Below are 25887 nucleotides of genomic sequence, written 5' to 3'. Positions count from 1 at the left end.
CACCGTAGTCGGAAACCAATTCTGGTTATCGCTTCTCGGCCTTTTGGCTAAGATCAAGTGTAGTATCTGTTCTTATCAGTTTAATATCTGATACGTCCCTGACGCGCCCCTGGGCCTGTGTCGCGCTGCGTGAGCTTACCCGGAGCCGGATCTGTTGAGGGTTGTAGTCTCGTGGCGGTGACCCGGTCCGTGCCCAGGGAGTCAAACTGGACGGCAGTCTGTTAGCGGTAAATGGTTGATGACTACGCCACCCGTTGAGTGCAGCCAGGGGGCTGCTGCTGCAGGGCAGACCGCTGAGGCCGATGGTAGGATTGTGCAGCGTGATAGTATAACCCCCAACGGGAGGGGTATGGCCTCAGGGCAGCCGATGTGGATGATGGGGGTAGCAGGAACCACTCAGAGACGGTACGGTGTAGTTCAGGGTCTTTACTGGTAACAACAAAAGACCCTCCCGGAGTACTTGCTAGCGGATGGGGCCTGGTCAGTCCTTGAGCAGATGGGATCTCCCCTGGCCAGGCGTAGTTGTAGGCCTCCCAAACTGACTGTACTCTTCTGGCTACCTTGCTAGGAGCTGATGTAAGTAGCCCACGTCCCTGAGTGTACCGTGTGGTGCTCACCCGTATGGCCGGTGACTCGGGGCCTTCTAATGGCTTCCGCTCCACGATGGTGGTGCTGGTCCCACGCGTGTGACCGTGCCTTCGGGCTTCTGGGCCAGAGGACCTGAAATCCCCTGCCTGACGGATTCTGCTGCTGGGTAGGAATTAGTCCCCACAGCCTCGGACTCCGGGTCCGGTAAAAAGTCTTCTTAGTCAGGGCGAACTCTGCAGCTGCCAGCCCCTGACTCCTTGTAACTGCTGTTTCTTCCTATGCTGTCTCTACTTCTTCTCTTCTTCTACTCCTCACCCTGCCTCAGCCCCAGGTTTTTATAGGGGAAGTTCTTCCCCTCCCAAGACTGGGCAGGAGGTGTGGCATGCACAGGATCCCTGACCAAAGGACCTCCCACCTGCTCTCAGACATAACATTACGTTACTGTGGCAACCAGACCCCTGGGGTGTCACATTCCCCCCTAGTAAAATTTAGTACTCCGGGACTAAACACATTATAGAAAAACATAACAAGGTGAAAACAACAACACTAAAATACAATAAGGAAACACAATAAGATGGTCACGGCGTATCCGCAACCGGGTGCAGTCTTTGAAGAAAAGCAAAGGTGTCCATTTCACCGAAACAGGGAGACGTAACCAGGTAGGGGTCTGTTCTACCCCGAGTCCTTGACAGTCTTTAGTCCATCCTGGGTTACGCTCCAACTATATACAAGGATTCCCGGTAAATCCACCAAGGTTTCCTAAAAACAACTAGAAACACAAAATTACACACAAGCAACTATAGACAGGTAAACATTATAAAATAGCTTAAACATTTAGATCCTCCAACGTGCGGGTAACTGGCCTCTAGTGGCCCTAGTGGACCTACGGAGCTGACTGTCTGGCCCTGAACTACAGGGTGTAGGAGCTGTCAAGGGTAAACTGGGCAGCTGTCTACCGGCTCTTTGTCTCACTAGGGGTACGGCAGGCTCACTATAAGCAGAGGGTTGATTCTCCTGTTCTGCTTGTGTGGAGTCTTCTGCCTCCTGGACCGGCTGTTCTTCCAGCTCTACCCGTTGCTCCGTAGGTTCTTGGGATGATGGTTGGAGGAAGGTGAGTACGGGTACCACAACTGCACCATTGACTTGAGTCCAAGACCGAGGGAAGTCCCCGAGCATGGTACTAACCATATCTTCCCTTTCCTCTACGGGTCGATGGTCTTCTTGTTCCTCTTCAGGGTTCCTCAGTTGTTCGGGACACTTCTTCAGGTGGTCCCGGGATACAATGGCTGTGGTTTCCCCTCCGTCTTTACTGATGGTACAGACCTTCGGGTTTTCGTGGCTTGAGGGCAGTACGGTGTACGGGTCCTTCTCCCACTGGTCGTCCAACTTGTGGAGCCGTCTCTTCCTCTTCAAGACCTGCTCTCCGGGTACCAGGGGAACAGCGGGAGCATACTGGTTGTATGTCTTCTCTTGTCTTTCCCTAGCCTGACAGAGACTTCGCTCCACGCTCTCCTGTACTCTCCGGTACTGCTGCTGCCTCTCTGTGTCCCAGTCTGTTTCTGGTGAAGTGTCCTCGGGTGTCAGGACTCCCATTTCCAGGTCAACAGGTAACTTACCAGGTCTTGCCCTCATTAGGTAAGCCGGGGTACAGTTGGTGGAACCTACCGGGATGTGGTTGTATAGGTCCACCAGATCGGGCAACTTCTCAGGCCACAGACTGCGTTCTTCCAGGGGCAATGTTTTTAGAAGATCCATTACCACCTGGTTCATTTTTTCACAAAGTCCATTAGTTTGCGGATGGTAGGGTGTCGTCCTTATCTTCCGGCAGCCATACAGATTGCAGAATTCCTGGAAGACCTCCGCTTCAAAGGCAGGTCCCTGGTCCGTCAGCACTTGGTCCGGGTACCCGTGTGGACGGCAGAAGTGCTGCTGGAAGGCTCTAGCTGCTGTTTGAGCCGTTAAGTCCTTGACGGGGACGACAACCAAGAACCGGGAGTAATGATCCACGATGGTTAACGCGTAGACGTAGCCACTTCTGCTTGGGGTCAGTTTTACATGATCCAAGGCTACCAGTTCCAACGGTTGCCGGGTGACGATGGACTGCAGGGGAGTCTTCTGGCTGGCCCGGTCCTTCCTTCTCAGATTGCACGGGCCACAGTCTCTGCACCACTTCTCGATGGTTCCCCTCATGCCTACCCAGTGGAACCGCTCGCGCAGCAGAAACTCCAGCTTTTTCCACCCGAAGTGTCCAGCTCCGTCGTGGTATGCCTCCATCACCATGGCTGCGTCTCTTCGGGGCACCACTACTTGCCAGAGTAGTTCATGCGTCCGGGAGTTGACCATTCTGCGGCACAACTTCCCCTTGTAAAGGAATAGTCGACTCTTCTCCGCCCATAGTTGTTTGTCTTCCTCCGGAGCGTCCGGTTCAAGGCGAGCCTCCGGCCGAGTCAGCATCTCCTTCACCAGTCGGACGGCAGGGTCGCTGTCTTGCGTTTCCGCCCAGTTGTAGTGGGGTAAGGGGTTCAACGTAGCAGCCTGCTTACCCCTTACCCGGTGGGAATACTGGATAGTCCCATGACGGTGGAACGCAGGGAGTTCAACTTCTTCCAGTCCCTCCGGATCTTCTCCTTCGTCCGGCAGGTTGGGCATCCTGGACAGGGCGTCCGCGTTAGTATTGGAGCGTCCTGCCCGGTATTTGATTGTGAACTCGTAGTTGGACAGACGGGCCATCCACCTCTGCTCCAGGGCACCGAGTCTTGCCGTGTCCAGGTGTGTCAACGGGTTGTTATCCATGTATACGGTGAACCGGGAAGAAGCGAGGTAATGCCTAAAGCGCTCGGTGACTGCCCATACCACGGCCAGGAACTCTAGCTTAAATGAGCTGTAATTCTCGGGGTTCCTTTCGGTGGGTCGCAGTTTTCGGCTGGCATAGGAGATTACTCGTTCTCTCCCCTGCTGAATCTGGGACAGTACGGCTCCTAGCCCGATGTTACTGGCGTCGGTGTAGAGGATGAAGGGCTGGCTATAGTCCGGGTACGCCAAGATTTCATCCCCCGTGAGGGCCATCTTCAGCTGGCGGAAGGACTCTTCTTCTAGCTCTTCCCATTTGAAGGGCGGCTTCTGGTTCTTGGCCTTCCGGGACTGGCCTATCAGGAGGTCCTGCATAGGCGCTGCCTTTTTGGTGAAACCAGGAATAAACCTTCGGTAGTAGCCTACCAACCCTAGGAACTGCCGCACTTCTTTTACGCTGGAGGGGCTTGGCCATCCCTTAATTGCGGTGATCTTATCGGGGTCGGGAGCCACTCCGTCAGCGCTCACCACGTGTCCCAGGTATTGCACCTTTGGTTTCAGGAGGTGACACTTGGAGGGTTTCACCTTTAGGCCGTAACTCGCCAGAGCTTCGAACACCTCCGCCAGGTGTTTCAGGTGGTCCTCATAAGTTTTGGAGTATACGATGACATCGTCCAGGTACAACAGGACCGTCTCGAAGTTTCTGTGGCCCAGACAGCACTCCATTAATCGTTGGAAGGTTCCTGGGGCGTTGCAGAGTCCGAACGGCATGCAGGTGAACTCGCTAAGTCCCATCGGGGTGGTGAATGCGGTCTTCTCCCGGTCCGCCTCTGCTACAGGAACCTGCCAGTACCCGCTAGTGAGATCCAAGGTAGAGAAGAAGTTAGCAGATCTTAAAGCAGTCAATGACTCCTCTATCCTTGGTAAGGGGTACGCATCCTTGTGTGTGATACGGTTGATTTTCCGGTAATCTACACACATCCTCATGGTGTTGTCTTTCTTTTTGACTAAAACTAGTGGGGCTGCCCAGGGGCTACAGCTATCCCGGATTACCCCAGCCTCCTTCATGTCTCTAAGCATCCCCTTGGCGTGTTGGTAATGTGCAGGGGGTACGGGTCGATACCTCTCTTTTATGGGAGGATGATCTCCCGTGGGGATGCGGTGTTCTACCCCCTTGACTCGCCCGAAGTCTAACGGGTGTTTACTAAACACTCTCTCATACTCTTGAACCACCCGATAGACTCCTTGTTTCTGATGTGAGGGAGTGGAGTCAGTACCCAGATGTAGTTGCTGACACCAGTCCTCCATGTCTTTCTTAGAGCCGTTACCTTCCTCCGGGTGAGATGGAGGCAAGGGTTCCACAGATTGTATAGAATTTTGATTAGTGGTATATAATTTGGCTAGCGTGGCATACCGGGGCAGGTACACTTCCCTCTCCCCGATATTTATTATGCGAACGGGCACCCTCCCATGGCGTACATTGACCACCCCCCGTGCTGTCAAAATGGTGGGCCTACTGTCTGAGTAAACTGGTTCTACCATTGCCTGGTAATCTCTACCTCTCAGACCAATAGCTGCCCGGCACCAAATCATCATTTCACTTTTTGGGGGCATGGCAATAGGAAAAGGGTCACACATTCTTACGCTACCAATCTCACCGCCGGAGAGTTCCACTTGTTGCCGTTGCATCAGTGCCCGGATCTCTTTCTGGAGCACCCGCTGCTCGCCGGAGCTGGCGTTCTTGGCAACCTGCTGTAAAAGGAAAATCACCTCTGCAAGACAATTTTCAATTACGTTAGTTCCTAGAGTTATTTTTGGGTGACTCTCATGTTTATCAATATCTACAATGATCAGTCCCTGTGCGGCCAGTTCGACTCTACCGATTTTGAGGGTCACCTCTTTAAATCCGATCTGTGGCACGGGCTGGCCATTGCTGGCGATGATACTCAAGTCGTCGTCAGGGTAGCGGGTAATATCCGAGTCATTCCAGTACTGCTTGAAGAGCACGTACGGGATGGTGGTGACCTGTGACCCGGTATCCAGTAGGGCACTCATGGGAATGCCATCCAGTACCACAGGCAAGACTGGACGTCCTCCCACATATCTGTCGCGCCAGTTCGATGGGCCTGGTGATCTTTTTCCTGGGGGTTGGCCCTCTACCCCAGGTTGTGCCCGTTTAAAGAACAGTACCTTTCCATATGTCCGGGTTGATTGCAGCGGCGGCAGATGGGTCGTCCGTCCTCGCTGTATCGGTCACTGGGTCTTCCTCTGGCCGGTGGGGTCCTCCTTGGTCGACGCCACGGGATGTCCTCCGGTCCGGATGCCAGCTGGATCTTCCCTGGGGTGGAAACCTGTAAAGACTGCACAGTTCGGGTTAGCGCAGCAACGCTCTTAACTAGCTCTTGGACCTGATGGTGTAGGTCTGGAGCCGGGTCATTGTCCAAAGCCTGCGCATCAGCTCCCACAGGCCCTGCCGACAAGGGCGCCGCCTCCTGGTGGTAAGTGATAGCTGGGCGCCTGTGGGTCACAACGCCACCCGGTGCTGGTTCTCGGAGCACCCGGATTACTCTATCCTTGAACTGTGCAAAGTCCAGATGGGGATCCTGTAAGGCCATTGCCCGCAACTGGGTTCGGTGGGTATTGCAATATAAACCCTCTATAAATTGTTCAGTCAACAGCTTTATGGCCCTCAGGGCCTCTTGTAGGTTTAGTGCATAGTCCCTTATACTCTCATGCGCTCGCTGCTTGCACCCGTAGAATCTAAGCTTGATCTCGGCTGAGGTGCGGGTATCGAAGGTGTCCCTCAGCCGGGTTAGTTTCTCTGCGACAGTCCTCCTCCCAGGTGGCCAAGATTTTACTTCTCTTTTGGCTGCCCCGGTTAGTTGGGCCACCAGGATGCTCACTTTTTGCTCTTCTGTGAGGGGGTACACCTGGAAGAGGCTATCCAGCTTTTCTCTAAAGTCATGCAGGGTATGTGACTCCCCTGAGTACTGGGGTAGCCAAGCTGCTCCCGGGATATATGGCATGGTGAAGGGCATAACTGCAGCAGCGGTGGCGCTGGCGGGGGTCGAGGTAGTGAAGCTCTCCTCCGTATCCGACATCTTCCTCCCCCCTAGTGGACCGTGGCCTACCTTGCGATGATCCTCTTCCGTAGGCCGCGGCTCCGCAGTGGATCGTCAGGGTTGAGGACCTTCCGTCGCGCTCCTGTGACGTCGGCGTCTGCTGGGCTCCTTCCAGGACCTTACGCAACGTCTGGACGTGAGGCGGGGCTTCAGTTCTCGCGCGCTTTCGGAGTCCACGCCCCTCTTCTTCCCGCGCGGCGTCCTCAAGATGGCGTCCAACGACGGGAAAACTCCACGGATGGCGGGAAGAAGGCCGAAGATGGCGCCGGATGGCGGGAAACTTCACCGATGGCGGGAAGAAGGCTGAAGATGGCGCCGGATGGCGGGAATCTTCACCACTGGTAAGTTTGAAAAGTCTCTTTTTCAGGCACGCAGTACCCGGTGGTTGCGGGCACGAGATCCTGCCGACTACGCCAAAGTTGACGCGCCCCTGGGCCTGTGTCGCGCTGCGTGAGCTTACCCGGAGCCGGATCTGTTGAGGGTTGTAGTCTCGTGGCGGTGACCCGGTCCGTGCCCAGGGAGTCAAACTGGACGGCAGTCTGTTAGCGGTAAATGGTTGATGACTACGCCACCCGTTGAGTGCAGCCAGGGGGCTGCTGCTGCAGGGCAGACCGCTGAGGCCGATGGTAGGATTGTGCAGCGTGATAGTATAACCCCCAACGGGAGGGGTATGGCCTCAGGGCAGCCGACGTGGATGATGGGGGTAGCAGGAACCACTCAGAGACGGTACGGTGTAGTTCAGGGTCTTTACTGGTAACAACAAAAGACCCTCCCGGAGTACTTGCTAGCGGATGGGGCCTGGTCAGTCCTTGAGCAGATGGGATCTCCCCTGGCCAGGCGTAGTTGTAGGCCTCCCAAACTGACTGTACTCTTCTGGCTACCTTGCTAGGAGCTGATGTAAGTAGCCCACGTCCCTGAGTGTACCGTGTGGTGCTCACCCGTATGGCCGGTGACTCGGGGCCTTCTAATGGCTTCCGCTCCACGATGGCGGTGCTGGTCCCACGCGTGTGACCGTGCCTTCGGGCTTCTGGGCCAGAGGACCTGAAATCCCCTGCCTGACGGATTCTGCTGCTGGGTAGGAATTAGTCCCCACAGCCTCGGACTCCGGGTCCGGTAAAACGTCTTCTTAGTCAGGGCGAACTCTGCAGCTGCCAGCCCCTGACTCCTTGTAACTGCTGTTTCTTCCTATGCTGTCTCTACTTCTTCTCTTCTTCTACTCCTCACCCTGCCTCAGCCCCAGGTTTTTATAGGGGAAGTTCTTCCCCTCCCAAGACTGGGCAGGAGGTGTGGCATGCACAGGATCCCTGACCAAAGGACCTCCCACCTGCTCTCAGACATAACATTACGTTACTGTGGCAACCAGACCCCTGGGGTGTCACATCCCCTATCTGGGGACCATATATTAAATGGATTTTTAGAACAGGGAGATGGAAAAAGAGCTTGCTCTGTCCACTCCACGCATTGACCTGGTATTGCAGTATCTCCAGGACCGGTGCACCCCTTCTTTAATGCAGTTTCTAAAATCAGAAAGAATTGAATTCAATGCTTTTTGTTCATTTTGCTTGTTTGTCGGATTTTGGGATGGACTCTTTGGCTTTGCTTTTCTTCTCCTCATTGGATTTTTCATGTTAAAAGTTGCAGAAGCCAGATGACAAGCTCATTTTGGTTCAACTTCAGCAACTGTGCATTGCATTGCCATGTAATGTAATGTAATGCAATGCTATCTATCTAGCTCTCCCTCTATACTTCCTTTTGGATAAACAGACATATTAGGCAAGCATTTTGGAGCTTTCACCTAAATAACTACAGGTGGTGAGATAAGCTGCACAATATAATTGACCTTTCAGTATATTGTTGCACACACACCATCTATTTAGCAAATGCCCTTGTTATCAACAGCAGCCTTTTAAACTCACCTGAGCTAACAGGTATGTGAGCTGGTTACTCTGCTGCGCTTAAAATTTCTTTTTTGGTTTGCTACAATGCCTTTTCTGAAACGTTGTCTCCCTCTGCTGGAACACTGACTTCTTTCATTTAATGCCTGCAGACTATAAAAGAGAAACCAACCCAAAAAGTTTGGTTGATTAGTCTGTGGCATTCTTTTAAACTGTTGCTTATGGCGGTCTCTGTGAGCTTCTCAGTGACATTCAGCCATCCAGGTATCCCGCCTGCAGTAGACGGAATGTGGCAATGGAACGCTGGCTGCGCGTGTCATAATAGGCTCTGAGCCTTTATATACCTGCGCACAGCAGCAGCCACCTTCAGTCTGCTGCTGGACAGCCAGCAGCAGCAGGAGAGGTAATTAATCAGCAACCCTCCTGCTAAGGGTAGACAGCTGCTCGTTCCACCCCCCCCCCCCCCCCGCCTTAATTGGTTCTCCTCCCTTCCAACGGTGTTGAGGCGGGTGGGAACAGCCGGGGGTTGAGGGTACTGTGCTAAAAGAGGTGGAGTTATGCAGATCTAAGACGCGTGGATTGCAGCAGCAGCAAGCCGAAAAGTGCAGGCATGTGAGGTATCTAGAGGTTGACAGCATGTCTTCTTAACGGGAGTCCAGGTGGCCATCTCCACAAATGGACTTTTCAGAATCCTTGGGTGGCACCGTAGTCGGAAACCAATTCTGGTTATCGCTTCTCGGCCTTTTGGCTAAGATCAAGTGTAGTATCTGTTCTTATCAGTTTAATATCTGATACGTCCCCTATCTGGGGACCATATATTAAATGGATTTTTAGAACAGGGAGATGGAAAAAGAGCTTGCTCTGTCCACTCCACGCATTGACCTGGTATTGCAGTATCTCCAGGACCGGTGCACCCCTTCTTTAATGCAGTTTCTAAAATCAGAAAGAATTGAATTCAATGCTTTTTGTTCATTTTGCTTGTTTGTCGGATTTTGGGATGGACTCTTTGGCTTTGCTTTTCTTCTCCTCATTGGATTTTTCATGTTAAAAGTTGCAGAAGCCAGATGACAAGCTCATTTTGGTTCAACTTCAGCAACTGTGCATTGCATTGCCATGTAATGTAATGTAATGCAATGCTATCTATCTAGCTCTCCCTCTATACTTCCTTTTGGATAAACAGACATATTAGGCAAGCATTTTGGAGCTTTCACCTAAATAACTACAGGTGGTGAGATAAGCTGCACAATATAATTGACCTTTCAGTATATTGTTGCACACACACCATCTATTTAGCAAATGCCCTTGTTATCAACAGCAGCCTTTTAAACTCACCTGAGCTAACAGGTATGTGAGCTGGTTACTCTGCTGCGCTTAAAATTTCTTTTTTGGTTTGCTACAATGCCTTTTCTGAAACGTTGTCTCCCTCTGCTGGAACACTGACTTCTTTCATTTAATGCCTGCAGACTATAAAAGAGAAACCAACCCAAAAAGTTTGGTTGATTAGTCTGTGGCATTCTTTTAAACTGTTGCTTATGGCGGTCTCTGTGAGCTTCTCAGTGACATTCAGCCATCCAGGTATCCCGCCTGCAGTAGACGGAATGTGGCAATGGAACGCTGGCTGCGCGTGTCATAATAGGCTCTGAGCCTTTATATACCTGCGCACAGCAGCAGCCACCTTCAGTCTGCTGCTGGACAGCCAGCAGCAGCAGCAGCAGGAGAGGTAATTAATCAGCAACCCTCCTGCTAAGGGTAGACAGCTGCTCGTTCCACCCCCCCCCCCGCCTTAATTGGTTCTCCTGCCTTCCAACTGTGTTGAGGCGGGTGGGAACAGCCGGGGGTTGAGGGTACTGTGCTAAAAGAGGTGGAGTTATGCAGATCTAAAACGCGTGGATTGCAGCAGCAGCAAGCCGAAAAGTGCAGGCATGTGAGGGATCTAGAGGTTGACAGCATGTCTTCTTAACGGGAGTCCAGGTGGCCATCTCCACAAATGGACTTTTCAGAATCCTTGGGTGGCACCGTAGTCGGAAACCAATTCTGGTTATCGCTTCTCGGCCTTTTGGCTAAGATCAAGTGTAGTATCTGTTCTTATCAGTTTAATATCTGATACGTCCCCTATCTGGGGACCATATATTAAATGGATTTTTAGAACAGGGAGATGGAAAAAGAGCTTGCTCTGTCCACTCCACGCATTGACCTGGTATTGCAGTATCTCCAGGACCGGTGCACCCCTTCTTTAATGCAGTTTCTAAAATCAGAAAGAATTGAATTCAATGCTTTTTGTTCATTTTGCTTGTTTGTCGGATTTTGGGATGGACTCTTTGGCTTTGCTTTTCTTCTCCTCATTGGATTTTTCATGTTAAAAGTTGCAGAAGCCAGATGACAAGCTCATTTTTGTTCAACTTCAGCAACTGTGCATTGCATTGCCATGTAATGTAATGTAATGCAATGCTATCTATCTAGCTCTCCCTCTATACTTCCTTTTGGATAAACAGACATATTAGGCAAGCATTTTGGAGCTTTCACCTAAATAACTACAGGTGGTGAGATAAGCTGCACAATATAATTGACCTTTCAGTATATTGTTGCACACACACCATCTATTTAGCAAATGCCCTTGTTATCAACAGCAGCCTTTTAAACTCACCTGAGCTAACAGGTATGTGAGCTGGTTACTCTGCTGCGCTTAAAATTTCTTTTTTGGTTTGCTACAATGCCTTTTCTGAAACGTTGTCTCCCTCTGCTGGAACACTGACTTCTTTCATTTAATGCCTGCAGACTATAAAAGAGAAACCAACCCAAAAAGTTTGGTTGATTAGTCTGTGGCATTCTTTTAAACTGTTGCTTATGGCGTTCTCTGTGAGCTCCTCAGTGACATTCAGCCATCCAGGTATCCCGCCTGCAGTAGACGGAATGTGGCAATGGAACGCTGGCTGCGCGTGTCATAATAGGCTCTGAGCCTTTATATACCTGCGCACAGCAGCAGCCACCTTCAGTCTGCTGCTGGACAGCCAGCAGCAGCAGCAGCAGGAGAGGTAATTAATCAGCAACCCTCCTGCTAAGGGTAGACAGCTGCTCGTTCCACCCCCCCCCCCCCCCGCCTTAATTGGTTCTCCTCCCTTCCAACGGTGTTGAGGCGGGTGGGAACAGCCGGGGGTTGAGGGTACTGTGCTAAAAGAGGTGGAGTTATGCAGATCTAAAACGCGTGGATTGCAGCAGCAGCAAGCCGAAAAGTGCAGGCATGTGAGGGATCTAGAGGTTGACAGCATGTCTTCTTAACGGGAGTCCAGGTGGCCATCTCCACAAATGGACTTTTCAGAATCCTTGGGTGGCACCGTAGTCGGAAACCAATTCTGGTTATCGCTTCTCGGCCTTTTGGCTAAGATCAAGTGTAGTATCTGTTCTTATCAGTTTAATATCTGATACGTCCCCTATCTGGGGACCATATATTAAATGGATTTTTAGAACAGGGAGATGGAAAAAGAGCTTGCTCTGTCCACTCCACGCATTGACCTGGTATTGCAGTATCTCCAGGACCGGTGCACCCCTTCTTTAATGCAGTTTCTAAAATCAGAAAGAATTGAATTCAATGCTTTTTGTTCATTTTGCTTGTTTGTCGGATTTTGGGATGGACTCTTTGGCTTTGCTTTTCTTCTCCTCATTGGATTTTTCATGTTAAAAGTTGCAGAAGCCAGATGACAAGCTCATTTTGGTTCAACTTCAGCAACTGTGCATTGCATTGCCATGTAATGTAATGTAATGCAATGCTATCTATCTAGCTCTCCCTCTATACTTCCTTTTGGATAAACAGACATATTAGGCAAGCATTTTGGAGCTTTCACCTAAATAACTACAGGTGGTGAGATAAGCTGCACAATATAATTGACCTTTCAGTATATTGTTGCACACACACCATCTATTTAGCAAATGCCCTTGTTATCAACAGCAGCCTTTTAAACTCACCTGAGCTAACAGGTATGTGAGCTGGTTACTCTGCTGCGCTTAAAATTTCTTTTTTGGTTTGCTACAATGCCTTTTCTGAAACGTTGTCTCCCTCTGCTGGAACACTGACTTCTTTCATTTAATGCCTGCAGACTATAAAAGAGAAACCAACCCAAAAAGTTTGGTTGATTAGTCTGTGGCATTCTTTTAAACTGTTGCTTATGGCGGTCTCTGTGAGCTTCTCAGTGACATTCAGCCATCCAGGTATCCCGCCTGCAGTAGACGGAATGTGGCAATGGAACGCTGGCTGCGCGTGTCATAATAGGCTCTGAGCCTTTATATACCTGCGCACAGCAGCAGCCACCTTCAGTCTGCTGCTGGACAGCCAGCAGCAGCAGCAGCAGGAGAGGTAATTAATCAGCAACCCTCCTGCTAAGGGTAGACAGCTGCTCGTTCCACCCCCCCCCGCCTTAATTGGTTCTCCTCCCTTCCAACGGTGTTGAGGCGGGTGGGAACAGCCGGGGGTTGAGGGTACTGTGCTAAAAGAGGTGGAGTTATGCAGATCTAAAACGCGTGGATTGCAGCAGCAGCAAGCCGAAAAGTGCAGGCATGTGAGGGATCTAGAGGTTGACAGCATGTCTTCTTAACGGGAGTCCAGGTGGCCATCTCCACAAATGGACTTTTCAGAATCCTTGGGTGGCACCGTAGTCGGAAACCAATTCTGGTTATCGCTTCTCGGCCTTTTGGCTAAGATCAAGTGTAGTATCTGTTCTTATCAGTTTAATATCTGATACGTCCCCTATCTGGGGACCATATATTAAATGGATTTTTAGAACAGGGAGATGGAAAAAGAGCTTGCTCTGTCCACTCCACGCATTGACCTGGTATTGCAGTATCTCCAGGACCGGTGCACCCCTTCTTTAATGCAGTTTCTAAAATCAGAAAGAATTGAATTCAATGCTTTTTGTTCATTTTGCTTGTTTGTCGGATTTTGGGATGGACTCTTTGGCTTTGCTTTTCTTCTCCTCATTGGATTTTTCATGTTAAAAGTTGCAGAAGCCAGATGACAAGCTCATTTTGGTTCAACTTCAGCAACTGTGCATTGCATTGCCATGTAATGTAATGTAATGCAATGCTATCTATCTAGCTCTCCCTCTATACTTCCTTTTGGATAAACAGACATATTAGGCAAGCATTTTGGAGCTTTCACCTAAATAACTACAGGTGGTGAGATAAGCTGCACAATATAATTGACCTTTCAGTATATTGTTGCACACACACCATCTATTTAGCAAATGCCCTTGTTATCAACAGCAGCCTTTTAAACTCACCTGAGCTAACAGGTATGTGAGCTGGTTACTCTGCTGCGCTTAAAATTTCTTTTTTGGTTTGCTACAATGCCTTTTCTGAAACGTTGTCTCCCTCTGCTGGAACACTGACTTCTTTCATTTAATGCCTGCAGACTATAAAAGAGAAACCAACCCAAAAAGTTTGGTTGATTAGTCTGTGGCATTCTTTTAAACTGTTGCTTATGGCGTTCTCTGTGAGCTTCTCAGTGACATTCAGCCATCCAGGTATCCCGCCTGCAGTAGACGGAATGTGGCAATGGAACGCTGGCTGCGCGTGTCATAATAGGCTCTGAGCCTTTATATACCTGCGCACAGCAGCAGCCACCTTCAGTCTGCTGCTGGACAGCCAGCAGCAGCAGCAGCAGGAGAGGTAATTAATCAGCAACCCTCCTGCTAAGGGTAGACAGCTGCTCGTTCCACCCCCCCCGCCTTAATTGGTTCTCCTCCCTTCCAACGGTGTTGAGGCGGGTGGGAACAGCCGGGGGTTGAGGGTACTGTGCTAAAAGAGGTGGAGTTATGCAGATCTAAAACGCGTGGATTGCAGCAGCAGCAAGCCGAAAAGTGCAGGCATGTGAGGGATCTAGAGGTTGACAGCATGTCTTCTTAACGGGAGTCCAGGTGGCCATCTCCACAAATGGACTTTTCAGAATCCTTGGGTGGCACCGTAGTCGGAAACCAATTCTGGTTATCGCTTCTCGGCCTTTTGGCTAAGATCAAGTGTAGTATCTGTTCTTATCAGTTTAATATCTGATACGTCCCCTATCTGGGGACCATATATTAAATGGATTTTTAGAACAGGGAGATGGAAAAAGAGCTTGCTCTGTCCACTCCACGCATTGACCTGGTATTGCAGTATCTCCAGGACCGGTGCACCCCTTCTTTAATGCAGTTTCTAAAATCAGAAAGAATTGAATTCAATGCTTTTTGTTCATTTTGCTTGTTTGTCGGATTTTGGGATGGACTCTTTGGCTTTGCTTTTCTTCTCCTCATTGGATTTTTCATGTTAAAAGTTGCAGAAGCCAGATGACAAGCTCATTTTGGTTCAACTTCAGCAACTGTGCATTGCATTGCCATGTAATGTAATGTAATGCAATGCTATCTATCTAGCTCTCCCTCTATACTTCCTTTTGGATAAACAGACATATTAGGCAAGCATTTTGGAGCTTTCACCTAAATAACTACAGGTGGTGAGATAAGCTGCACAATATAATTGACCTTTCAGTATATTGTTGCACACACACCATCTATTTAGCAAATGCCCTTGTTATCAACAGCAGCCTTTTAAACTCACCTGAGCTAACAGGTATGTGAGCTGGTTACTCTGCTGCGCTTAAAATTTCTTTTTTGGTTTGCTACAATGCCTTTTCTGAAACGTTGTCTCCCTCTGCTGGAACACTGACTTCTTTCATTTAATGCCTGCAGACTATAAAAGAGAAACCAACCCAAAAAGTTTGGTTGATTAGTCTGTGGCATTCTTTTAAACTGTTGCTTATGGCGGTCTCTGTGAGCTTCTCAGTGACATTCAGCCATCCAGGTATCCCGCCTGCAGTAGACGGAATGTGGCAATGGAACGCTGGCTGCGCGTGTCATAATAGGCTCTGAGCCTTTATATACCTGCGCACAGCAGCAGCCACCTTCAGTCTGCTGCTGGACAGCCAGCAGCAGCAGCAGCAGGAGAGGTAATTAATCAGCAACCCTCCTGCTAAGGGTAGACAGCTGCTCGTTCCACCCCCCCCCGCCTTAATTGGTTCTCCTCCCTTCCAACGGTGTTGAGGCGGGTGGGAACAGCCGGGGGTTGAGGGTACTGTGCTAAAAGAGGTGGAGTTATGCAGATCTAAAACGCGTGGATTGCAGCAGCAGCAAGCCGAAAAGTGCAGGCATGTGAGGGATCTAGAGGTTGACAGCATGTCTTCTTAACGGGAGTCCAGGTGGCCATCTCCACAAATGGACTTTTCAGAATCCTTGGGTGGCACCGTAGTCGGAAACCAATTCTGGTTATCGCTTCTCGGCCTTTTGGCTAAGATCAAGTGTAGTATCTGTTCTTATCAGTTTAATATCTGATACGTCCCCTATCTGGGGACCATATATTAAATGGATTTTTAGAACAGGGAGATGGAAAAAGAGCTTGCTCTGTCCACTCCACGCATTGACCTGGTATTGCAGTATCTCCAGGACCGGTGCACCCCTTCTTTAATGCAGTTTCTAAAATCAGAAAGAATTGAATTCAATGCTTTTTGTTCATTTTGCTTGTTTGTCGGATTTTGGGATGGACTCTTTGGCTTTGCTTTTCTTCTCCTCATTGGATTTTTCATGTTAAAAGTTGCAGAAGCCAGATGACAAGCTCATTTTGGTTCAACTTCAGCAACTGTGCATTGCATTGCCATGTAATGTAATGTAATGCAATGCTATCTATCTAGCTCTCCCTCTATACTTCCTTTTGGATAAACAGACATATTAGGCAAGCATTTTGGAGCTTTCACCTAAATAACTACAGGTGGTGAGATAAGCTGCACAATATAATTGACCTTTCAGTATATTGTTGCACACACACCATCTATTTAGCAAATGCCCTTGTTATCAACAGCAGCCTTTTAAACTCACCTGAGCTAACAGGTATGTGAGCTGGTTACTCTGCTGCGCTTAAAATTTCTTTTTTGGTTTGCTACAATGCCTTTTCTGAAACGTTGTCTCCCTCTGCTGGAACACTGACTTCTTTCATTTAATGCCTGCAGACTATAAAAGAGAAACCAACCCAAAAAGTTTGGTTGATTAGTCTGTGGCATTCTTTTAAACTGTTGCTTATGGCGGTCTCTGTGAGCTTCTCAGTGACATTCAGCCATCCAGGTATCCCGCCTGCAGTAGAAGGAATGTGGCAATGGAACGCTGGCTGCGCGTGTCATAATAGGCTCTGAGCCTTTATATACCTGCGCACAGCAGCAGCCACCTTCAGTCTGCTGCTTGACAGCCAGCAGCAGCAGCAGGAGAGGTAATTAATCAGCAACCCTCCTGCTAAGGGTAGACAGCTGCTCGTTCCACCCCCCCCCCCCCCGCCTTAATTGGTTCTCCTCCCTTCCAACGGTGTTGAGGCGGGTGGGAACAGCCGGGGGTTGAGGGTACTGTGCAAAAAGAGGTGGAGTTATGCAGATCTAAAACGCGTGGATTGCAGCAGCAGCAAGCCGAAAAGTGCAGGCATGTGAGGGATCTAGAGGTTGACAGCATTTCTTCTTAACGGGAGTCCAGGTGGCCATCTCCACAAATGGACTTTTCAGAATCCTTGGGTGGCACCGTAGTCGGAAACCAATTCTGGTTATCGCTTCTCGGCCTTTTGGCTAAGATCAAGTGTAGTATCTGTTCTTATCAGTTTAATATCTGATACGTCCCCTATCTGGGGACCATATATTAAATGGATTTTTAGAACAGGGAGATGGAAAAAGAGCTTGCTCTGTCCACTCCACGCATTGACCTGGTATTGCAGTATCTCCAGGACCGGTGCACCCCTTCTTTAATGCAGTTTCTAAAATCAGAAAGAATTGAATTCAATGCTTTTTGTTCATTTTGCTTGTTTGTCGGATTTTGGGATGGACTCTTTGGCTTTGCTTTTCTTCTCCTCATTGGATTTTTCATGTTAAAAGTTGCAGAAGCCAGATGACAAGCTCATTTTGGTTCAACTTCAGCAACTGTGCATTGCATTGCCATGTAATGTAATGTAATGCAATGCTATCTATCTAGCTCTCCCTCTATACTTCCTTTTGGATAAACAGACATATTAGGCAAGCATTTTGGAGCTTTCACCTAAATAACTACAGGTGGTGAGATAAGCTGCACAATATAATTGACCTTTCAGTATATTGTTGCACACACACCATCTATTTAGCAAATGCCCTTGTTATCAACAGCAGCCTTTTAAACTCACCTGAGCTAACAGGTATGTGAGCTGGTTACTCTGCTGCGCTTAAAATTTCTTTTTTGGTTTGCTACAATGCCTTTTCTGAAACGTTGTCTCCCTCTGCTGGAACACTGACTTCTTTCATTTAATGCCTGCAGACTATAAAAGAGAAACCAACCCAAAAAGTTTGGTTGATTAGTCTGTGGCATTCTTTTAAACTGTTGCTTATGGCGGTCTCTGTGAGCTTCTCAGTGACATTCAGCCATCCAGGTATCCCGCCTGCAGTAGACGGAATGTGGCAATGGAACGCTGGCTGCGCATGTCATAATAGGCTCTGAGCCTTTATATACCTGCGCACAGCAGCAGCCACCTTCAGTCTGCTGCTGGACAGCCAGCAGCAGCCGCAGCAGGAGAGGTAATTAATCAGCAACCCTCCTGCTAAGGGTAGACAGCTGCTCGTTCCACCCCCCCCCCCCCGCCTTAATTGGTTCTCCTCCCTTCCAACGGTGTTGAGGCGGGTGGGAACAGCCGGGGGTTGAGGGTACTGTGCTAAAAGAGGTGGAGTTATGCAGATCTAAAACGCGTGGATTGCAGCAGCAGCAAGCCGAAAAGTGCAGGCATGTGAGGGATCTAGAGGTTGACAGCATGTCTTCTTAACGGGAGTCCAGGTGGCCATCTCCACAAATGGACTTTTCAGAATCCTTGGGTGGCACCGTAGTCGGAAACCAATTCTGGTTATCGCTTCTCGGCCTTTTGGCTAAGATCAAGTGTAGTATCTGTTCTTATCAGTTTAATATCTGATACGTCCCCTATCTGGGGACCATATATTAAATGGATTTTTAGAACAGGGAGATGGAAAAAGAGCTTGCTCTGTCCACTCCACGCATTGACCTGGTATTGCAGTATCTCCAGGACCGGTGCACCCCTTCTTTAATGCAGTTTCTAAAATCAGAAAGAATTGAATTCAATGCTTTTTGTTCATTTTGCTTGTTTGTCGGATTTTGGGATGGACTCTTTGGCTTTGCTTTTCTTCTCCTCATTGGATTTTTCATGTTAAAAGTTGCAGAAGCCAGATGACAAGCTCATTTTGGTTCAACTTCAGCAACTGTGCATTGCATTGCCATGTAATGTAATGTAATGCAATGCTATCTATCTAGCTCTCCCTCTATACTTCCTTTTGGATAAACAGACATATTAGGCAAGCATTTTGGAGCTTTCACCTAAATAACTACAGGTGGTGAGATAAGCTGCACAATATAATTGACCTTTCAGTATATTGTTGCACACACACCATCTATTTAGCAAATGCCCTTGTTATCAACAGCAGCCTTTTAAACTCACCTGAGCTAACAGGTATGTGAGCTGGTTACTCTGCTGCGCTTAAAATTTCTTTTTTGGTTTGCTACAATGCCTTTTCTGAAACGTTGTCTCCCTCTGCTGGAACACTGACTTCTTTCATTTAATGCCTGCAGACTATAAAAGAGAAACCAACCCAAAAAGTTTGGTTGATTAGTCTGTGGCATTCTTTTAAACTGTTGCTTATGGCGGTCTCTGTGAGCTTCTCAGTGACATTCAGCCATCCAGGTATCCCGCCTGCAGTAGACGGAATGTGGCAATGGAACGCTGGCTGCGCGTGTCATAATAGGCTCTGAGCCTTTATATACCTGCGCACAGCAGCAGCCACCTTCAGTCTGCTGCTGGACAGCCAGCAGCAGCAGCAGCAGGAGAGGTAATTAATCAGCAACCCTCCTGCTAAGGGTAGACAGCTGCTCGTTCCACCCCCCCCCCCCCCCGCCTTAATTGGTTCTCCTCCCTTCCAACGGTGTTGAGGCGGGTGGGAACAGCCGGGGGTTGAGGGTACTGTGCTAAAAGAGGTGGAGTTATGCAGATCTAAAACGCGTGGATTGCAGCAGCAGCAAGCCGAAAAGTGCAGGCATGTGAGGGATCTAGAGGTTGACAGCATGTCTTCTTAACGGGAGTCCAGGTGGCCATCTCCACAAATGGACTTTTCAGAATCCTTGGGTGGCACCGTAGTCGGAAACCAATTCTGGTTATCGCTTCTCGGCCTTTTGGCTAAGATCAAGTGTAGTATCTGTTCTTATCAGTTTAATATCTGATACGTCCCCTATCTGGGGACCATATATTAAATGGATTTTTAGAACAGGGAGATGGAAAAAGAGCTTGCTCTGTCCACTCCACGCATTGACCTGGTATTGCAGTATCTCCAGGACCGGTGCACCCCTTCTTTAATGCAGTTTCTAAAATCAGAAAGAATTGAATTCAATGCTTTTTGTTCATTTTGCTTGTTTGTCGGATTTTGGGATGGACTCTTTGGCTTTGCTTTTCTTCTCCTCATTGGATTTTTCATGTTAAAAGTTGCAGAAGCCAGATGACAAGCTCATTTTGGTTCAACTTCAGCAACTGTGCATTGCATTGCCATGTAATGTAATGTAATGCAATGCTATCTATCTAGCTCTCCCTCTATACTTCTTTTTGGATAAACAGACATATTAGGCAAGCATTTTGGAGCTTTCACCTAAATAACTACAGGTGGTGAGATAAGCTGCACAATATAATTGACCTTTCAGTATATTGTTGCACACACACCATCTATTTAGCAAATGCCCTTGTTATCAACAGCAGCCTTTTAAACTCACCTGAGCTAACAGGTATGTGAGCTGGTTACTCTGCTGCGCTTAAAATTTCTTTTTTGGTTTGCTACAATGCCTTTTCTGAAACGTTGTCTCCCTCTGCTGGAACACTGACTTCTTTCATTTAATGCCTGCAGACTATAAAAGAGAAACCAACCCAAAAAGTTTGGTTGATTAGTCTGTGGCATTCTTTTAAACTGTTGCTTATGGCGGTCTCTGTGAGCTTCTCAGTGACATTCAGCCATCCAGGTATCCCGCCTGCAGTAGACGGAATGTGGCAATGGAACGCTGGCTGCGCGTGTCATAATAGGCTCTGAGCCTTTATATACCTGCGCACAGCAGCAGCCACCTTCAGTCTGCTGCTGGACAGCCAGCAGCAGCAGCAGCAGGAGAGGTAATTAATCAGCAACCCTCCTGCTAAGGGTAGACAGCTGCTTGTTCCACCCCCCCCCCCCCGCCTTAATTGGTTCTCCTCCCTTCCAACGGTGTTGAGGCGGGTGGGAACAGCCGGGGGTTGAGGGTACTGTGCTAAAAGAGGTGGAGTTATGCAGATCTAAAACGCGTGGATTGCAGCAGCAGCAAGCCGAAAAGTGCAGGCATGTGAGGGATCTAGAGGTTGACAGCATGTCTTCTTAACGGGAGTCCAGGTGGCCATCTCCACAAATGGACTTTTCAGAATCCTTGGGTGGCACCGTAGTCGGAAACCAATTCTGGTTATCGCTTCTCGGCCTTTTGGCTAAGATCAAGTGTAGTATCTGTTCTTATCAGTTTAATATCTGATACGTCCCCTATCTGGGGACCATATATTAAATGGATTTTTAGAACAGGGAGATGGAAAAAGAGCTTGCTCTGTCCACTCCACGCATTGACCTGGTATTGCAGTATCTCCAGGACCGGTGCACCCCTTCTTTAATGCAGTTTCTAAAATCAGAAAGAATTGAATTCAATGCTTTTTGTTCATTTTGCTTGTTTGTCGGATTTTGGGATGGACTCTTTGGCTTTGCTTTTCTTCTCCTCATTGGATTTTTCATGTTAAAAGTTGCAGAAGCCAGATGACAAGCTCATTTTGGTTCAACTTCAGCAACTGTGCATTGCATTGCCATGTAATGTAATGTAATGCAATGCTATCTATCTAGCTCTCCCTCTATACTTCCTTTTGGATAAACAGACATATTAGGCAAGCATTTTGGAGCTTTCACCTAAATAACTACAGGTGGTGAGATAAGCTGCACAATATAATTGACCTTTCAGTATATTGTTGCACACACACCATCTATTTAGCAAATGCCCTTGTTATCAACAGCAGCCTTTTAAACTCACCTGAGCTAACAGGTATGTGAGCTGGTTACTCTGCTGCGCTTAAAATTTCTTTTTTGGTTTGCTACAATGCCTTTTCTGAAACGTTGTCTCCCTCTGCTGGAACACTGACTTCTTTCATTTAATGCCTGCAGACTATAAAAGAGAAACCAACCCAAAAAGTTTGGTTGATTAGTCTGTGGCATTCTTTTAAACTGTTGCTTATGGCGGTCTCTGTGAGCTTCTCAGTGACATTCAGCCATCCAGGTATCCCGCCTGCAGTAGACGGAATGTGGCAATGGAACGCTGGCTGCGCGTGTCATAATAGGCTCTGAGCCTTTATATACCTGCGCACAGCAGCAGCCACCTTCAGTCTGCTGCTGGACAGCCAGCAGCAGCAGCAGCAGGAGAGGTAATTAATCAGCAACCCTCCTGCTAAGGGTAGACAGCTGCTCGTTCCACCCCCCCCCCCCCCGCCTTAATTGGTTCTCCTCCCTTCCAACGGTGTTGAGGCGGGTGGGAACAGCCGGGGGTTGAGGGTACTGTGCTAAAAGAGGTGGAGTTATGCAGATCTAAAACGCGTGGATTGCAGCAGCAGCAAGCCGAAAAGTGCAGGCATGTGAGGGATCTAGAGGTTGACAGCATGTCTTCTTAACGGGAGTCCAGGTGGCCATCTCCACAAATGGACTTTTCAGAATCCTTGGGTGGCACCGTAGTCGGAAACCAATTCTGGTTATCGCTTCTCGGCCTTTTGGCTAAGATCAAGTGTAGTATCTGTTCTTATCAGTTTAATATCTGATACGTCCCCTATCTGGGGACCATATATTAAATGGATTTTTAGAACAGGGAGATGGAAAAAGAGCTTGCTCTGTCCACTCCACGCATTGACCTGGTATTGCAGTATCTCCAGGACCGGTGCACCCCTTCTTTAATGCAGTTTCTAAAATCAGAAAGAATTGAATTCAATGCTTTTTGTTCATTTTGCTTGTTTGTCGGATTTTGGGATGGACTCTTTGGCTTTGCTTTTCTTCTCCTCATTGGATTTTTCATGTTAAAAGTTGCAGAAGCCAGATGACAAGCTCATTTTGGTTCAACTTCAGCAACTGTGCATTGCATTGCCATGTAATGTAATGTAATGCAATGCTATCTATCTAGCTCTCCCTCTATACTTCCTTTTGGATAAACAGACATATTAGGCAAGCATTTTGGAGCTTTCACCTAAATAACTACAGGTGGTGAGATAAGCTGCACAATATAATTGACCTTTCAGTATATTGTTGCACACACACCATCTATTTAGCAAATGCCCTTGTTATCAACAGCAGCCTTTTAAACTCACCTGAGCTAACAGGTATGTGAGCTGGTTACTCTGCTGCGCTTAAAATTTCTTTTTTGGTTTGCTACAATGCCTTTTCTGAAACGTTGTCTCCCTCTGCTGGAACACTGACTTCTTTCATTTAATGCCTGCAGACTATAAAAGAGAAACCAACCCAAAAAGTTTGGTTGATTAGTCTGTGGCATTCTTTTAAACTGTTGCTTATGGCGGTCTCTGTGAGCTTCTCAGTGACATTCAGCCATCCAGGTATCCCGCCTGCAGTAGACGGAATGTGGCAATGGAACGCTGGCTGCGCGTGTCATAATAGGCTCTGAGCCTTTATATACCTGCGCACAGCAGCAGCCACCTTCAGTCTGCTGCTGGACAGCCAGCAGCAGCAGCAGCAGGAGAGGTAATTAATCAGCAACCCTCCTGCTAAGGGTAGACAGCTGCTCGTTCCACCCCCCCCCCCCCGCCTTAATTGGTTCTCCTCCCTTCCAACGGTGTTGAGGCGGGTGGGAACAGCCGGGGGTTGAGGGTACTGTGCTAAAAGAGGTGGAGTTATGCAGATCTAAAACGCGTGGATTGCAGCAGCAGCAAGCCGAAAAGTGCAGGCATGTGAGGGATCTAGAGGTTGACAGCATGTCTTCTTAACGGGAGTCCAGGTGGCCATCTCCACAAATGGACTTTTCAGAATCCTTGGGTGGCACCGTAGTCGGAAACCAATTCTGGTTATCGCTTCTCGGCCTTTTGGCTAAGATCAAGTGTAGTATCTGTTCTTATCAGTTTAATATCTGATACGTCCCCTATCTGGGGACCATATATTAAATGGATTTTTAGAACAGGGAGATGGAAAAAGAGCTTGCTCTGTCCACTCCACGCATTGACCTGGTATTGCAGTATCTCCAGGACCGGTGCACCCCTTCTTTAATGCAGTTTCTAAAATCAGAAAGAATTGAATTCAATGCTTTTTGTTCATTTTGCTTGTTTGTCGGATGTTGGGATGGACTCTTTGGCTTTGCTTTTCTTCTCCTCATTGGATTTTTCATGTTAAAAGTTGCAGAAGCCAGATGACAAGCTCATTTTGGTTCAACTTCAGCAACTGTGCATTGCATTGCCATGTAATGTAATGTAATGCAATGCTATCTATCTAGCTCTCCCTCTATACTTCCTTTTGGATAAACAGACATATTAGGCAAGCATTTTGGAGCTTTCACCTAAATAACTACAGGTGGTGAGATAAGCTGCACAATATAATTGACCTTTCAGTATATTGTTGCACACACACCATCTATTTAGCAAATGCCCTTGTTATCAACAGCAGCCTTTTAAACTCACCTGAGCTAACAGGTATGTGAGCTGGTTACTCTGCTGCGCTTAAAATTTCTTTTTTGGTTTGCTACAATGCCTTTTCTGAAACGTTGTCTCCCTCTGCTGGAACACTGACTTCTTTCATTTAATGCCTGCAGACTATAAAAGAGAAACCAACCCAAAAAGTTTGGTTGATTAGTCTGTGGCATTCTTTTAAACTGTTGCTTATGGCGGTCTCTGTGAGCTTCTCAGTGACATTCAGCCATCCAGGTATCCCGCCTGCAGTAGACGGAATGTGGCAATGGAACGCTGGCTGCGCGTGTCATAATAGGCTCTGAGCCTTTATATACCTGCGCACAGCAGCAGCCACCTTCAGTCTGCTGCTGGACAGCCAGCAGCAGCAGCAGCAGGAGAGGTAATTAATCAGCAACCCTCCTGCTAAGGGTAGACAGCTGCTCGTTCCACCCCCCCCCCGCCTTAATTGGTTCTCCTCCCTTCCAACGGTGTTGAGGCGGGTGGGAACAGCCGGGGGTTGAGGGTACTGTGCTAAAAGAGGTGGAGTTATGCAGATCTAAAACGCGTGGATTGCAGCAGCAGCAAGCCGAAAAGTGCAGGCATGTGAGGGATCTAGAGGTTGACAGCATGTCTTCTTAACGGGAGTCCAGGTGGCCATCTCCACAAATGGACTTTTCAGAATCCTTGGGTGGCACCGTAGTCGGAAACCAATTCTGGTTATCGCTTCTCGGCCTTTTGGCTAAGATCAAGTGTAGTATCTGTTCTTATCAGTTTAATATCTGATACGTCCCCTATCTGGGGACCATATATTAAATGGATTTTTAGAACAGGGAGATGGAAAAAGAGCTTGCTCTGTCCACTCCACGCATTGACCTGGTATTGCAGTATCTCCAGGACCGGTGCACCCCTTCTTTAATGCAGTTTCTAAAATCAGAAAGAATTGAATTCAATGCTTTTTGTTCATTTTGCTTGTTTGTCGGATTTTGGGATGGACTCTTTGGCTTTGCTTTTCTTCTCCTCATTGGATTTTTCATGTTAAAAGTTGCAGAAGCCAGATGACAAGCTCATTTTGGTTCAACTTCAGCAACTGTGCATTGCATTGCCATGTAATGTAATGTAATGCAATGCTATCTATCTAGCTCTCCCTCTATACTTCCTTTTGGATAAACAGACATATTAGGCAAGCATTTTGGAGCTTTCACCTAAATAACTACAGGTGGTGAGATAAGCTGCACAATATAATTGACCTTTCAGTATATTGTTGCACACACACCATCTATTTAGCAAATGCCCTTGTTATCAACAGCAGCCTTTTAAACTCACCTGAGCTAACAGGTATGTGAGCTGGTTACTCTGCTGCGCTTAAAATTTCTTTTTTGGTTTGCTACAATGCCTTTTCTGAAACGTTGTGTCCCTCTGCTGGAACACTGACTTCTTTCATTTAATGCCTGCAGACTATAAAAGAGAAACCAACCCAAAAAGTTTGGTTGATTAGTCTGTGGCATTCTTTTAAACTGTTGCTTATGGCGGTCTCTGTGAGCTTCTCAGTGACATTCAGCCATCCAGGTATCCCGCCTGCAGTAGACGGAATGTGGCAATGGAACGCTGGCTGCGCGTGTCATAATAGGCTCTGAGCCTTTATATACCTGCGCACAGCAGCAGCCACCTTCAGTCTGCTGCTGGACAGCCAGCAGCAGCAGCAGCAGGAGAGGTAATTAATCAGCAACCCT

At 48.1% G+C, this 25887-nt stretch overlaps 13 non-coding genes and 2 pseudogenes across 13 annotated transcripts; all 15 read left to right on the top strand.

Annotated features, from left to right (window-relative positions):
- Positions 1-27: 27 nt before the first annotated feature.
- On the top strand, positions 28-139 carry LOC141210714 (U2 spliceosomal RNA; annotated as a pseudogene).
- A 7740-nt stretch (positions 140-7879) lies between these two features.
- On the top strand, positions 7880-8003 carry LOC141210722 (U2 spliceosomal RNA; annotated as a pseudogene).
- A 1120-nt stretch (positions 8004-9123) lies between these two features.
- LOC141210920 (U2 spliceosomal RNA) lies at positions 9124-9314 on the top strand. The gene has a single exon (XR_012280911.1). It is a non-coding gene; the product is annotated as a U2 spliceosomal RNA (small nuclear RNA).
- Positions 9315-10435: 1121 nt separating this feature from the next.
- On the top strand, positions 10436-10626 carry LOC141210918 (U2 spliceosomal RNA). Its single transcript, XR_012280909.1, has one exon. It is a non-coding gene; the product is annotated as a U2 spliceosomal RNA (small nuclear RNA).
- A 1125-nt stretch (positions 10627-11751) lies between these two features.
- LOC141210917 (U2 spliceosomal RNA) lies at positions 11752-11942 on the top strand. Its single transcript, XR_012280908.1, has one exon. It is a non-coding gene; the product is annotated as a U2 spliceosomal RNA (small nuclear RNA).
- Positions 11943-13061: 1119 nt separating this feature from the next.
- On the top strand, positions 13062-13252 carry LOC141210916 (U2 spliceosomal RNA). Its single transcript, XR_012280907.1, has one exon. It is a non-coding gene; the product is annotated as a U2 spliceosomal RNA (small nuclear RNA).
- A 1118-nt stretch (positions 13253-14370) lies between these two features.
- Positions 14371-14561, top strand: LOC141210915 (U2 spliceosomal RNA). The gene has a single exon (XR_012280906.1). It is a non-coding gene; the product is annotated as a U2 spliceosomal RNA (small nuclear RNA).
- Positions 14562-15680: 1119 nt separating this feature from the next.
- On the top strand, positions 15681-15871 carry LOC141210913 (U2 spliceosomal RNA). Its single transcript, XR_012280905.1, has one exon. It is a non-coding gene; the product is annotated as a U2 spliceosomal RNA (small nuclear RNA).
- A 1121-nt stretch (positions 15872-16992) lies between these two features.
- On the top strand, positions 16993-17183 carry LOC141210912 (U2 spliceosomal RNA). The gene has a single exon (XR_012280904.1). It is a non-coding gene; the product is annotated as a U2 spliceosomal RNA (small nuclear RNA).
- A 1123-nt stretch (positions 17184-18306) lies between these two features.
- On the top strand, positions 18307-18497 carry LOC141210911 (U2 spliceosomal RNA). The gene has a single exon (XR_012280903.1). It is a non-coding gene; the product is annotated as a U2 spliceosomal RNA (small nuclear RNA).
- A 1125-nt stretch (positions 18498-19622) lies between these two features.
- On the top strand, positions 19623-19813 carry LOC141210910 (U2 spliceosomal RNA). The gene has a single exon (XR_012280902.1). It is a non-coding gene; the product is annotated as a U2 spliceosomal RNA (small nuclear RNA).
- A 1123-nt stretch (positions 19814-20936) lies between these two features.
- Positions 20937-21127, top strand: LOC141210909 (U2 spliceosomal RNA). Its single transcript, XR_012280901.1, has one exon. It is a non-coding gene; the product is annotated as a U2 spliceosomal RNA (small nuclear RNA).
- A 1124-nt stretch (positions 21128-22251) lies between these two features.
- LOC141210908 (U2 spliceosomal RNA) lies at positions 22252-22442 on the top strand. The gene has a single exon (XR_012280900.1). It is a non-coding gene; the product is annotated as a U2 spliceosomal RNA (small nuclear RNA).
- A 1123-nt stretch (positions 22443-23565) lies between these two features.
- On the top strand, positions 23566-23756 carry LOC141210906 (U2 spliceosomal RNA). Its single transcript, XR_012280898.1, has one exon. It is a non-coding gene; the product is annotated as a U2 spliceosomal RNA (small nuclear RNA).
- A 1120-nt stretch (positions 23757-24876) lies between these two features.
- On the top strand, positions 24877-25067 carry LOC141210905 (U2 spliceosomal RNA). Its single transcript, XR_012280897.1, has one exon. It is a non-coding gene; the product is annotated as a U2 spliceosomal RNA (small nuclear RNA).
- The last annotated feature ends 820 nt before the right edge of the window (positions 25068-25887 follow it).

The sequence above is a fragment of the Phyllobates terribilis genome, unplaced genomic scaffold (assembly GCF_046119375.1).
Source record: "Phyllobates terribilis strain yellow unplaced genomic scaffold, ASM4611937v1 Scaffold_169__1_contigs__length_4117513, whole genome shotgun sequence".
In the NCBI taxonomy this organism is placed as follows: domain Eukaryota; kingdom Metazoa; phylum Chordata; class Amphibia; order Anura; family Dendrobatidae; genus Phyllobates; species Phyllobates terribilis.
This window is presented reverse-complemented; position numbering and strand designations above follow the sequence as displayed.